The sequence below is a fragment of the Pseudorasbora parva genome, chromosome 6 (assembly GCF_024679245.1).
Source record: "Pseudorasbora parva isolate DD20220531a chromosome 6, ASM2467924v1, whole genome shotgun sequence".
Taxonomy (NCBI): domain Eukaryota; kingdom Metazoa; phylum Chordata; class Actinopteri; order Cypriniformes; family Gobionidae; genus Pseudorasbora; species Pseudorasbora parva.
The window spans coordinates 50,670,484-50,683,972 of NC_090177.1; the positions used below are offsets into that span (position 1 = coordinate 50,670,484).

Genomic DNA, 13,489 nt, shown 5'->3' on the forward strand with positions numbered 1-13,489 from the left:
TAGGTCTGTATTGTTGTTGTTGTTGTTTTTTTAATGCAACAATTTTGCACATAAGCCATTGCCTGATACATGCATTTTTGCCCAAGTAAATTTAAACAGTTAACTTGGTAAAATAAATGGTTTGATGCATGACTGACATATTTACAACATAACTTTAACGTAAACAGCATAAGAAAAACCTAAATGTTAAAATTGTGTAAAAAAAGAAAAGAAAACGAAAACCTTTCTTTATGCATTTATTCAGCTGAGCAGGGAGGCACTGATCGTGCTGCTGGATGGGATGGGATGCCACAATAGAGACCCTGGTAAGGCCTCTGCCGGTGGGACATCATCTGGGATGGTCTCCAGAGTGTTTGTGCATATTTCCACTGTCCACTGCATTGTCTACCAATGGGTTTGCAGGGCTAACACAATCAACGGCTGTCATGTCGCTGCAATATTTTCAGAAAGGGGGAAGAACACATTAATCACACCATAAACATTTCAACATGCTAAAAAGTAATATGCTGCATTTCATTTGTGTCTTGTGTATATAGCTTCACAATTCTCTTACTTGCCTCTTACAAATAGTTGTGGTCAGCGGGGCAGACACCTCAGCAGACACCTCAGCAGACAGCTGGTCTCTCCAGGGAGCACCACTGACCGTCTCCAAATCCTGCTCCCCCTCATCCTCTGCCATATCCTCCTCGTGCTGGAGGTCACCAACCCCAAGACAGATGTTATGGAGGATGGCACAGGCTGTAATGACCTGAAATGGTAAAAAAGGGAACAAAAGTTTAGCTTCACAAAAAAAAATCAGTTTCTACTTTCACAGCATTTTGCAAATGTCTTTGCAATTGACTTACATGGGGTACAAAGGTGTGGTGCACTTCCAGCGCTTGCAGGAAGATAGCCCTGAACCTGGTCTTCGTCATCCCAAAAGCACGCTCTATAATGGAGCGTGCCCTGGAATGATGAAGATTATAGCGCTGGGCTCCCACACCTTGTACTGGCCTCTTGTAGGGAGTGATGAGGGGAGTGGGTGTTGGAGACATGGGTACCCTCCGTCTGCCAGGATGAAGTGCCCTGGAGGAGGATTCACTGACCTCCTGTACAGTGGGCTGTGGCGGAGCACTCGTGCATCATGCACTGACCCGGGCCAGCCCACGTAGGTGTCAATGAAGCGGCCCTGATGGTCACAATCTGCCTGCAGGATTATAGATGGGAACAGATTCCTGTTCCTGTAGCACTGACCATCAGGGCCGCTTGGAGGCTTGATACAGACTTGGCAGCCGTCGAATGCTCCTGCAGCTTTAAGGAAAGCTCTGTGCCTTGCCAGCCTTGCAAACCCACGGCAAACTGCTTCCAGTTTCTCTGGGGTGTTGGGGAGGTGGATAACTTTGTGGGGAATGGCCACCACCTCCTCAGCGACTCGGTGGACAATGCGGTGGACAGTGGAACGGGGCATGTCAAATGCTCTGGAGACCACCCTGTATGATGTGCCACACGCCAGCCAGAAAAGAAACACCAGGGTCTCAACTGTGACACCCCATCCGTGTTGTCTTTGACTTCTCAACAGACCCAGCAGCACTGTCATGGCCTCCCTGCTCAGCCGAAAGTCAGGACGTGTGTCACCATCTCCAAAAAAACCTTTCCAGGAGTGGGGCACTGAGGTTTATCCTGCAGTACAGGGGTCTGCTCTGATTTAGGGAAAGAAGGAAAAGAGAAATTATGTACAGCTATATGACAAAGTAGGCTAATTGGTGGAAGAAATATAAAGATACTTGAGTAAACTACGTTTAGTAACTACTTATAGTACATAAGGGGAACAAGTAGTCATGTGTAAAATCTTACACTGTCAAAATGTATCCTGGATCTTGTAATTTGCACACAAAACAATGAAGGTGATAAAATAAAAATAATGTGTATATTTTCTTAAGAACATTTTCATAAAGTTTTATTGTGTAGAAATTACTGGTGCACTACGGTGGATGTTGCAATTAAGGTTCTTCAATTTAAAGTAGCCTCCTTTATTTACTGTTGGCTATGTAGAACAATGCACCACATGGTAAAAGGCCACAATTTTGTACTGTTTTTTATTTCTTTGCTTTTTTAATGTATTCTCACAATATAACCAAATTGTTGCTAAGTGCGTCCCATATTAAAGGCTGCACCCATGACATGGAGCACTGTTCACCTGTGCAGTGGCAGGACTGATCAGCGGCAGATTAATTCATTCATTTATTCACTGTATTTTAAGCTTAACTGCCATGGTGAAGAGAATAAACTATATGAAGTTGCACCATGAAAAGACATGAGTCAGCATTTCAACCATCAGGTTTTTTTTTTTTACATTAAGCATCTCTATCATTTATCAATATAGGCCTACATTTAAAGGTGTAAACCAGGAACTCAGCATGCACAGTGCCTCTGATTGGGAAGGGGCAAAGCATTTTAACTTACCTGGTGATGGTCTTAGCTAAGCCTGAAGTACATCACCCGGTGCCGCCGGGGGTGACATATTTGCACCATCTCCTCCATCAAAAGATACAATATATAAAAAAAAAACATTTCCGTCTCCATACTTCCAATTTATTTCTTATATATATATATAGCTATATAGGTCTATAAAGATATGTAGGATAGCGGTCCTCTTGCACCGTTGGTATGCGATAGGAATCAATGCAATAGCAATCGTTAACACCTGATAGCGCAATTACGAAATCCAACAAAACTCGCCGCGGCCTTTGAAGGGCACTCACTCGTTTGGGGCGTCCCGTGTTTAGAATGCTTTTATTCCCGACCATCCCACTTTAGATTTACTTTCCAGGATGTGAAATTTAAATGTCCCTTACAGAAAGAATGTGGATAACAATCAATATCAATATCAAAAATGTTGGCTATTGCCAAGCCTACAATAATTGTGTTGATGTAATTCACACTGTTAAAAATAGCTCTGAGGAAAAATAGGCAACGACATATATCACTCAATATTTACACACCAATAAACGAAATACAAAATACAAATAAAGGAAACCCATTGGTTACTAGCATGTAAAATACAGTCTTGTATATGAAATGATTATTATTATTTTACATGTAGCCAGCTAGCCTACCTAGTAGGCTATATATTATTTATTCCTACATTACATGAAACAATTTGTTCTCGTGCTAGTTAAATGACGATACATGGTTCAATAGTACATTACTCAAAGTAGGCTACTTTTTACAAATGAAATAACTGAAGTTTAACATCACAATGAAGTTTGTTGAATTGGAGTACCATTTACACCGTTGGTGTGGGTTTTAGTTTAAGTCCATACTTGAGCAATATTCATCCCGAACTTCCCCCGCGTTTGGGTGCGTTTTGGCATAGTTTTGATTAGCAATTGGAGGGGTTTTGTGTAGCAGACCTGGCAACCCTGTCCCCCGGGTCGCCCTTCGTGCCGCTTCCTGCACTTTGAAGGCGTGGCCTGGCCTTCGAAGTGCGCACCCTTCACTTTGGGACACAGCTTTTGTCTATGTTTAGGATGGGATTCCAAGTCTTTAATAGTGTAAAAAGCTCAGTATGCATGAAACAGCATTTCACCGCCCCTTTAAGAATTGGCGGCCTGTTTCGCTCCTTTGCTCTGATTATAAACTGCTCTCAAAGGTTTTAGCTAATAGGTTAGCTAAAGTAATGGATCAGCTGGGCCCAGTGTGAGGTCAATATAAGTTTAATTTTATTTGAAATAAAATTGTTATAAATCTCCTCAGTGTCCAGTGTTTGTGTTGTAGGTCTCAGATGAGTGGACTGCTGGAAGAGGATGGGGTGGGGTTTTTCTTGTTTTTAAATGTGTGTGTTTTTTCCCCAAATAAAATTAAACTTATATTGACCTCACACTGGTTATTCTACTTGTTGCTCTTTACATATAGTTCTACTTTGTGCTTTCCTATCATGTTTGAGCACTGGTTATCCAGATTTGGTGATCCTGAAAAGTTCCTATCCAGATCAGATTGGTCCAATCCGATGTTGCTTTAAAAAACTGGCTCCAAAAGTAAACTGGATTACGTGATCATGGATCGCACAAAAAGGATTACTAAATCTGGATCAATTTTATCCAGATTAAACCTTTTGAAAAACTGGGCCCTGATGGGATCAGTTTAATCCAGATTCTTTGGATCAAAATGATCCAAATCCTACAAAAAAGTTCAAACTAAAGGTTTGATCCAGATCAAAACCAAGATTGGATTACGTGATCTAATCCGATTACGTAATCCGTTTTTTCTTTTGAAAAACACATTTTCAAGATTTGATCCAATCCGTTATCCCAAATCCTAGTGGATTACTTTTGAAAAACTGGGCCCTGGTGCATCCAGATCAGACTTATTGTGTCCCAGGTAGGTCAAACACTGTATAAGCCACTGTTACCTAAAGGGCAGGGGATATGCAGTGGAGGTTTCTTCACTGTGCCATCGCTGTTAATGCTTTTAATGCAGTTCTTAATCAAAGTTATTGCTGATTGTCCTTCTCAAAAAGAGAGAGTTTTTCATGCTTTTATGGACTGTGAAAGGTTAAAACCATTATTTTCAATGTTGGAAAATGTTTTCAGTTCTTTTAGGGAATTGTTTTCCATGAGGATTTTTATTTTTTTAAATTTGTCCGAGGTAAAAGGTTTACTTGTCAACTTTTGAATTTTGTGTTAGGTCAGGCAAAACTGGCCATTTACATGAGCAGGAAAAATAAGGTTGAAAGATGTTCTGGTGAAGATGTAGTAATACTGTTTTTAAACTTGGTGAAATCACGTGTGGTGTAAGTCTACAAAGGACATGTTAAGATTTGAAATGAAGTGGTGTGGTAATGGAGCATTATGCAATGCTGTTGAAGAGGATTTATTTTTCACACAGTTAGGCCTTGTTCACACAAACACGGGTATTTTTATAACCGTGACTTTTTTTACACGGTTCGGCCGTTCGTCCACACGGAAACGCAGTATTAGGTCACTGAAACCGAACATTTTTGCAAACCCCTGCCAGGATGAGGATTTTCAGAAACGCCGGTTGCAGCGTTGTCATGTGGACGGTAAAACCAGCGTTTTTGCCTTGCGACGTCAGAGTGTGCGCCGTTATCCGCTGTGTTTGACGTCAGATTGTTTGCCGCTGACTGCTTTGTTGACGACCCTATGGTTGACAATTCTGTGCAATGGCGGACGTTAGGGTTGGGCGATGTCACCTAAATCGGCAGCTGACGATGTGTACAGTAAAACATCGCGATGGACGATGATAGGGGGGTTTAATAATAATAATTTCGTTTCGTTTTTGATTTTTCGAACTAGAGCTTAGATCGGCTAAAAAAAAAAATCAAGACCGACCCTACCCGAGCCCGTGCACCCGAGAGACCGGCCCTGCCCGGCACATTAACTGTAATTATGAGCCCGAGCCCCATTTAAACCCGACTGACACCGGCGGAGCGGAGCCGGTGTGATCAGCTCAATAATCCGCAGGCGCGCGCTCATGAACCCGCCGGTAAAATGATGTTCGTTCAAATCCAGCTCAGACATGACATAAATCTGTAGCTTACTATACTTGTTGTAGCCATTAAACAATGTTTTTAATTTATGTTTAAATAGTATAGCCTAATTATTTTTTAATTTCATCTGATTATGATAAGATGCGAGTGGGTCAGAAATGATTTTGGTGGTTATATTTAGTTTAATATTAAGTTTTGTTTTGTAAAAAGCCTTTCTTTAGTTTTGTACAAATTGTCTCTTAATTTTAATAAAGGTTTTTTTGGGTCAATTGCATGTATTTAATTAATAAGACACAAATAAGTAGCCTAGACTATGAGGAGGAAGCCATCGCTTTCAATGCTCATGAACTGGAGCGCGTCTCAAATTAACTGAAACTCAGCAGGCTTGCCTCAGACATGAGGAATATGTAGCCGAATATGAGTAGAAACGAAAAGATTTAAATAAGCACATGGTGCAGTGTTCAGAACTCACACGGTAAACAACCAGCGCTATACAGATGATCACGGCGATGGGCATGAGCGGGATGGGAAAGTTTAAGGGATTTTTTTTTAACCTCATACTGAATATGATCGGGTGAAAGCACATTTTAAACAGGTAGCACTTATTCACACACGTACTAATCGTTCTCTCTAATGCATTCAAAAACATCTTATAGTGCTTACCTGCTTACAGTTATCAGTAGCCATAGGTAGCCTTTTATTATATTCTACTATATGATTTTAAATGAGCAGAAATCTGTATTGCTCCGTAGATAAAATAACTGATGAAAACGTTCATCTTTCCAAACATACAAACAAATTTGCACTGCAAAAAGCATCAATGATATTTCACTTTTGATAAAGCCATTAAGTTTGGCATTGTGGGGAGAAAATGCACACAAATGTTCCTATAAACCACGTTGAAACTAGGCTCTTAAAGGGGGGGGGGGGTGAAACACTCAGTTTCAGTCAGTGTCATGTCAATCTTGAGTACCTATAGAGTAGCATTGCATCCTGCATATCTCCGAAAAGTCTTTATTTTTTTAATAATTATATAAGAAAGATGCGCTGTTCCGAGTCTTTCCGAAAAAAGCCGAGCGGGTGGGGGCGTGTCGTGTGAGCGGAGCTAAATAATGACGTGTGCGCGCCGCTGCTATTGTGTTGAGTCGAGTGCGTCGTAAAGCTGTGTCATCCCTAACAGCGGGAAAAAACTTTATTCAAAATAAAAATATGGCTTTTAATCAGATCCAGCCATACATCTATGATCCGGAATCAGACCCAGAGGCTGCAGTTGAACAGGAGCAGCAGCAAAAACGACTAGAGCAGGACGTCTGTATGTGCTACAAGTTATACACTAACTATATAATATGCTTAGCGGCTTGTGTTATTTACATATTTATACTTGAATTATATCGTCCTATTTTTGTCTTGTACATGTGGGAAGTGCAGTTCTTGCTAGACTACAATCAAACCGTTATTCCACGATTTTTAACTTTAGAACACCATGTCAAGCGCGAGTGTTACAACGTGTGTGTGTGTGTGTGTGTGTATGTGTGCGTGTGTGTGTGTGTGTGTTTTTACGCGTGGTTTGTGTAGACAATTGTAGTAAGCGGACTGGTTTTGGCAGGCTGGTGTTTACATAAAAAGACACGGAATAGTAGCGCATTTGAATGAAGAAGCGCGCTTATTTAGTTCAACATATTTCCCCCCTCTTTGTGTATTGTTGTTTGGAGTGCTTTTACAATACACAAACATAAAGTTACACATATAGTGGCCAGCTAAACAAATGTACACGCACTACACATCGCATGCTCCATTGATCAATTAGCTATACGTGATCATGTTTGGGCTACTTGATGAGCATAGGCAAAAACACAGACATTTGAAGCAGTCTTACTCACCGCCTGCGGTTCTAACGTTGGGACCTTTATCGTTGGGACTGCTCCATCCTTCAGCATTAGGCGATTGGGAAAATCCGGCGTCGAGCTGGGCCTTGTTTATGAAACAGTCGGCACCGAAATGCAGCGAACAGATATAAACATTCGCGCAACTCAGTTGCTGATCCGGAAAAGCAAATTCCATCCACCGTTGCCTTAACGCGGGGTTTTTTGGCAATCTGTGCAGGACTGTCTTGGTCTGGCAACCAAAAACGCACTTTTTTGGTGACATTGTTAATTTCTTGAAGTCACATCACCTGTGCAGCGCAGCCTACGAGCCAGCGCTTTGATGGGCGTAGCCTGTTGCTTTCGCTCTCTCCCTCTCTCTCTCTCTCTCTCACGTGCTTCCGGTAGAATTGTTCGTAAGGCCCATACAAGGAAATTCCGACCTATTAACATCAAGTGGACCCATGATCGAAAAAAACTTGCCGAAACTTATGACTAACCGGAAGTAGTATTTTTGACAAAGAAATACTCCCATCAAACGTCCACCTTAACTTTTGAAACTTTGTCTATGTTTAGTATGGGATTCCAAGTCTTTAACAGTGTAAAAAGATCAGTATGCATGAAACAGCATTTCACCCCCCCTTTAATCTCCTATTGTTTATTTTTTATAATTTTGTTCAGTTAATGCAGGTTATAAACCTAACTTTATAGTGATATTTCAGAGCTTAATAAAATACTTTAGCAGTTATTAGCCGCAAATTTCCTCAGAGCGTAGACGGAGCGGTGTTTCTGATATCAGTGAGCGAGGCGAGGAGAGGGAGATGGTGAACCCGGAGCGGAGCTGGAGCGAAGACGGAGCGGTGTTTCTGATATCAGTGAGCGAGGCGGGGAGCGGGAGATGGTGAACCCGGAGCGGAGCTGGAGCGAAGACGGAGCGGTGTTTCTGATATCAGTGAGCGAGGCGAGGAGAGGGAGATGGTGAACCCGGAGCGGAGCTGGAGCGAAGACGGAGCGGTGTTTCTGATATCAGTGAGCGAGGCGGGGAGCGGGAGATGGTGAACCCGGAGCGGAGCTGGAGCGAAGACAGAGTGGTGTTTCTGATATCAGTGAGCGAGGCGAGGAGAGGGAGATGCAATCAGTTTTAGTCCACAGATATTCTGAAGAAATAAATACACAAAGCCAGTAATTATCAAAACATTTTTAACTTGCACATTCAGTTAGCAGTGGAATCCAGAACATTTAATTAAATTAAAATTAGCATGTCGAGCCCTGGGTCGGCGTCTCTTCTCCGGTGGCTTCTCGTAACCCAGAAAAAGCGCTGGGTACGGGTTATCCTGTGTTCGCTTCTTGTCAACCAAGTGAAATGAACACACAAACAGATGTTTGGGTGGTTTTTTTAAGTTTAAGTTCTTCAACCATATTCTTTTTGGTTCGTCGTCTATTGGGAGACGATGGAAACTGTACCATCGTTGGCAGGAACACTGACTTAGTTTTTGGCTTATGTTCAAAACACTCACGTTTACGCCACTGAATTAGGTTAGTCCAGTTATTTCTACACTTTCATTCAGCTGAGCGGAAGACCGGGACCGGGACGGTACTAATGCACAATAGAGACCCTGGAAAGGCCTGTGCCCGCGGGACATCATCTTCTGGGATGATGAGGTGTATTTCCACTGTCCGCAGGCTGCGGGGATGAATCGGTCGACGGCCATAAGTATGCTACAATGCATCTGAGATGATTTGAGTTCAGTAAAAATATAGGCTAGCCTACTTAAATAAAGACTTGGACGTAAATATATATATATAGATATTTTATATAATATACATTCTAAAATCTCCTCACAAACATCCGCTGTCAGTTGTCACACACCTGTGTTGCCAAGTCTGGAATTGGGCTGCATTTAGCCTACTCTGTTGCTGTGGGTTGTTTGTAGCCTAGTCCACAGGTTTAAGTGAGGCGAGGAGCGGGAGATGGTGAACCCGGAGCGGAGCTGGAGCGAAGACGGAGTGGTGTTTCTGATATCAGTGAGCGAGGCGAGGAGCGGGAGATGGTGAACCCGGAGCGGAGCTGGAGTGAAGACGGAGCGGTGTTTCTGATATCAGTGAGCGAGGCGGGGAGCGGGAGATGGTGAACCCGGAGCGGAGCTGGAGCGAAGACGGAGCGGTGTTTCTGATATCAGTGAGCGAGGCGAGGAGCGGGAGATGGTGAACCCGGAGCGTAGCTGGAGTGAAGACGGAGCGGTGTTTCTGATATCAGTGAACGAGGCGAGGAGAGGGAGATGGTGAACCCAGAGCGGAGCTGGAGCGAAGACGGAGCGGTGTTTCTGATATCAGTGAGCGAGGCGAGGAGCGGGAGATGGAGAACCCGGAGCGGAGCTGGAGCGAAGGACGGAGCGGTGTTTCTGATATCAGTGAGCGAGGCGGGGAGCGGGAGATGGTGAACCCGGAGCGGAGCTGGAGTGAAGACGGAGCGGTGTTTCTGATATCAGTGAGCGAGGCGGGGAGCGGGAGATGGTGAACCCGGAGCGGAGCTGGAGGGAAGACGGAGCGGTGTTTCTGATATCAGTGAGCGAAGTGGGAACGGGAGATGGTGAACCCGGAGCGGAGGGATTCTTGAATGCTAAGAAAGAGTGTGGAGGGGAAATTGCCGCCGCTCCACTCCGCTCACAATCTCTGGTGTCGACTCGCAAGACTCGCAGCGGGGCGGGGGCGTGGCATCACGATGGTGTTTCTCCATCACGATGGACGATGACGTAGCCCAAATATTGCTGATAGTAACTGTGCTAACAGGGCTGCTTGTACATGCTCAGGTATATTATTACACTACTTTTGTAGTAATAAAAAGCTTTTTCAAATTCAATTCAATTCAATTCTCTCTCTCTCTCTTGCTCACACACACACGCACACTGTTATCATTGCCAATACAATGTTATAGCAGATGTAAAATATGTAGGCTACAATAACAATTGCAGAAAATGTTTTAAGATGTCCAGAAATCAATTCAACAGTTAATTTATTGCTATAGCTCATGTTTAATTCTGACATTTAAACACAATATAGCGTTAGTGCCAAGATTTTCACGTGAATAAAGGCATAGATTCGCAAACTTTGCTTATAATCCCTAATGGTCCTTTGTTAAGCTTGTCAGAAGTTCTCGTTTCTAATCTGCCCTTGTATTTTTTCTCTCATCAAAACCGACTATCAGTGTTTGTACATCAAGAGCAGGGACAGTTTTTGTGCATTTTGTTTTGTGATTTCACCAGAACAAATAGAAAGTCTCTGCAATGGCGTTAAGCGATAGATTAAAGCGCTCGTCTGTGTAAAGACTGCACAGTACGCACCAGACACAAGATAAATGAAATGATGCTCTTCTAGTTAAGAGTAAACCTTTTATGTGGTCTAATACAGGTTCCCAAGTCTTTTAGAAAAGTTTTGAGAGATGCTGAAAGCAAAAATCTGAGCTTCTCAAGCTTTATACAGCTAAAGATTTCTTGAATCCACCCATCATGAGATGGAGGGGGGACATGTTCCCATTTAAGAAGAATGGCTCGTCTGGCTAAAACAGTGGTGAAGGCGATAACCTGGCAAAAAAGAGAGAGTCAAGTTGGGTCTCAAAGAAATGCCAAAAAATGCAGTCAAGGGGTTTGGATCCAAATCTATGTTAAGAGTGTTATTAAGCATATCAAAGACATTGGACCAGAAGTCATCCGAGGACAGCTCCAGAACATGTGAATGTGGTTGGCAGGAGACTGCTTGCAACGATGCCAAGCATCACTACTGTCTGGACATATTTTTGCCAACTTGACGTTAGTTAGATGAGCCCAGCGCAGCACTTGGCACTGCAATAGGCCATGTCTGAATATAGAAGAGGAATAGACTAACTTTAAAATGTGGAACCACTGATCATCTGTGATAGAGATGCCTAGGTCATTCTCCCACGACTCTCTCAGAGAAACAGTAGGGTCAACATTAAGGAGGACGGTTGGGAAAGTGGGGAAACAACTTCTGAACCAAGTGTCTAATCTGACACAACCAAAACAATTGACTATTGGGCACACATTTAGCAGACAAAAATAAAAAGGATGCAAACCGCCCATCATCATTCAAGTCATTGAGCTCGACAAGTCCATTTACTGACCAAATTCGGAAAGCAGGATCAGAGCATGATGGGGAGAAGTAATAATTTAAGATAGGTGTGTGAATAGATGCTCTGTGTAAGCCAAAATGTTTCCTAAACTGGACCCAAATTTTGATTGTGCTTGAGACAACTGGATTAGCTGAAATTCTACAAATATATTTATAATATAATTTGTCTTTTTAGAACCAGCTTTTCATGCATGACACATTTACGCTTTTTTAAAAATGGCATTATTCCTTAATTGTTCGTAACATTTTAATTTATTGCTTGGTTTATTTTTGGTATGGTGGCCAAGAGGTCTCAACACGCTGCAACAGAAGAACGCATTGAAATAGAAAAAACACCAGCAAATTGACAAATCAGCTTCATCAGTTTGACAGCACGTGCTTTGCTTCATACCTGCTGCCATTATGTTTTAAAAGCTCTATTATAAAGTGTGTGTATTGTGTTGCTGTATGAACACTATGTATACTGCTGTCTACACAAAAAAATTGCCTTTAAGGAAAATAGAGTTAACTCAAACAAACTACAGTCGCAGCAAGTGTCACCACAAATGTCCAGTGAAACTGAGAAGGGCTGTGCTGTGTCTGTTGGTTCTGTCATCACATCTTGGGGAGAGTCTATGGGTGCTGCCTCACACCTGCCTCATTAGTTTGGTTGATTCGTACTAGAGTTTGTTTCCCTCTTTGAGGAAGCGCTCTCTTTGCCAAGACGGTGAGGATGCAGTGAAAGGCTTCATCCACAATGTGTCAGCCAGAAAACAATCAAGAAACAACTCGTCGACAGAATACCACCGAGTGGTGGTGTTTTCAATAGAAAATCGAGCCACTTTCAGACAGGCTGAAAAGGGGGCAATGCTGTCAAGCTGATGAATGGCAGGCCCAGCTTAAGTAAGTGATTTTCAGAGCTCGGTTTTGATTGGAGACTTTTATTGTTTCTTGTAGGCTTCTCTGATCCAGCTGGCTACGATGTCTTGTGCTCCCGTTTGACCAGAGTGACCAGGCTGCCGTTTCTACGTCACTCGCCGCCGGGCTGCTAAACTTTGACTGTAGCGGAGGTGAAGGCACTCAGTCCAAAGCTTTCTGTAGGTGAGAGGTCCTTGGGAAGGTTCAAGTACACAGATCCTTAAATCGAATGGTGACAGTCAATGGCTCGTATGTTGAGCTTAGGCTCAAATCTGTGATGGGATGGGCGAGATCAGCGTGACGTAGTGGGAACGCTACGTTAACCAGGCCGAGGGCGGCCACTCGTATGTGTTTAAAAACCTGTCCACGAGAGAGCGAGAGATGGAATAATCTTGGAAAGGATCCAGAGATGGAATGGATCCATCTAACAGTTACTCCATCTGTGTTTTGATCAGCGTTCTGAATCCCATCTGGATAGAACCTTTATCTTTTTACACGATTTATCAACTTTTTTCATGAACCGGATCCACATTCAAGTGTTGATTAATAAAGAATGTATGACGCTAGAATAAAGCAAGCAATAAATAAAGCAATAAATACACACCCTGACGAAGGCATGTAAAGCCGCAACGCGTAGGTGTCTCTGTCACCAATTTTTTAAATGTTTAAGCCATGAAAAAATAAAGGCTTTTTAACTATCTCAATATACCCATCGAGTGCCTTGGACTACTTTTGCATTTAGAATAAAGCAAGTTTGTTCTTTTGATACTATATTTGCATGCTTTTGACATTCTGTGGGCAATGAAGCTAGTGAAAATGACAAAAAAAAGCTGGCGGTGACAGGCATATTTCATGTTTACGTTCATTTAAAAGACATAACTGACTATGTTTACGATTATACTCGACAAGAACGGTATTTTGTTAATTGTGTGTGAATATTTCCACGCGGAGAGACACGTTTCTGTGCTTGAGCTAGTGTTGCTGCGTCTTACGAAAACCAAACTGAGAGACACTTTGTCATCTAGGAGAGCTTGAATATTTAAATCGGCAAAGCTTACAAATGATAAAGTTCAGTGAAGATGCAGCTCTGTCCCGA

The 13,489-nt window shown here is 42.7% G+C and overlaps 1 pseudogene; it reads right to left on the minus strand.

Annotated features, from left to right (window-relative positions):
• Window positions 1–240: 240 nt before the first annotated feature.
• On the minus strand, window positions 241–9,062 carry LOC137079569 (putative nuclease HARBI1; annotated as a pseudogene).
• Window positions 9,063–13,489: the final 4,427 nt, after the last annotated feature.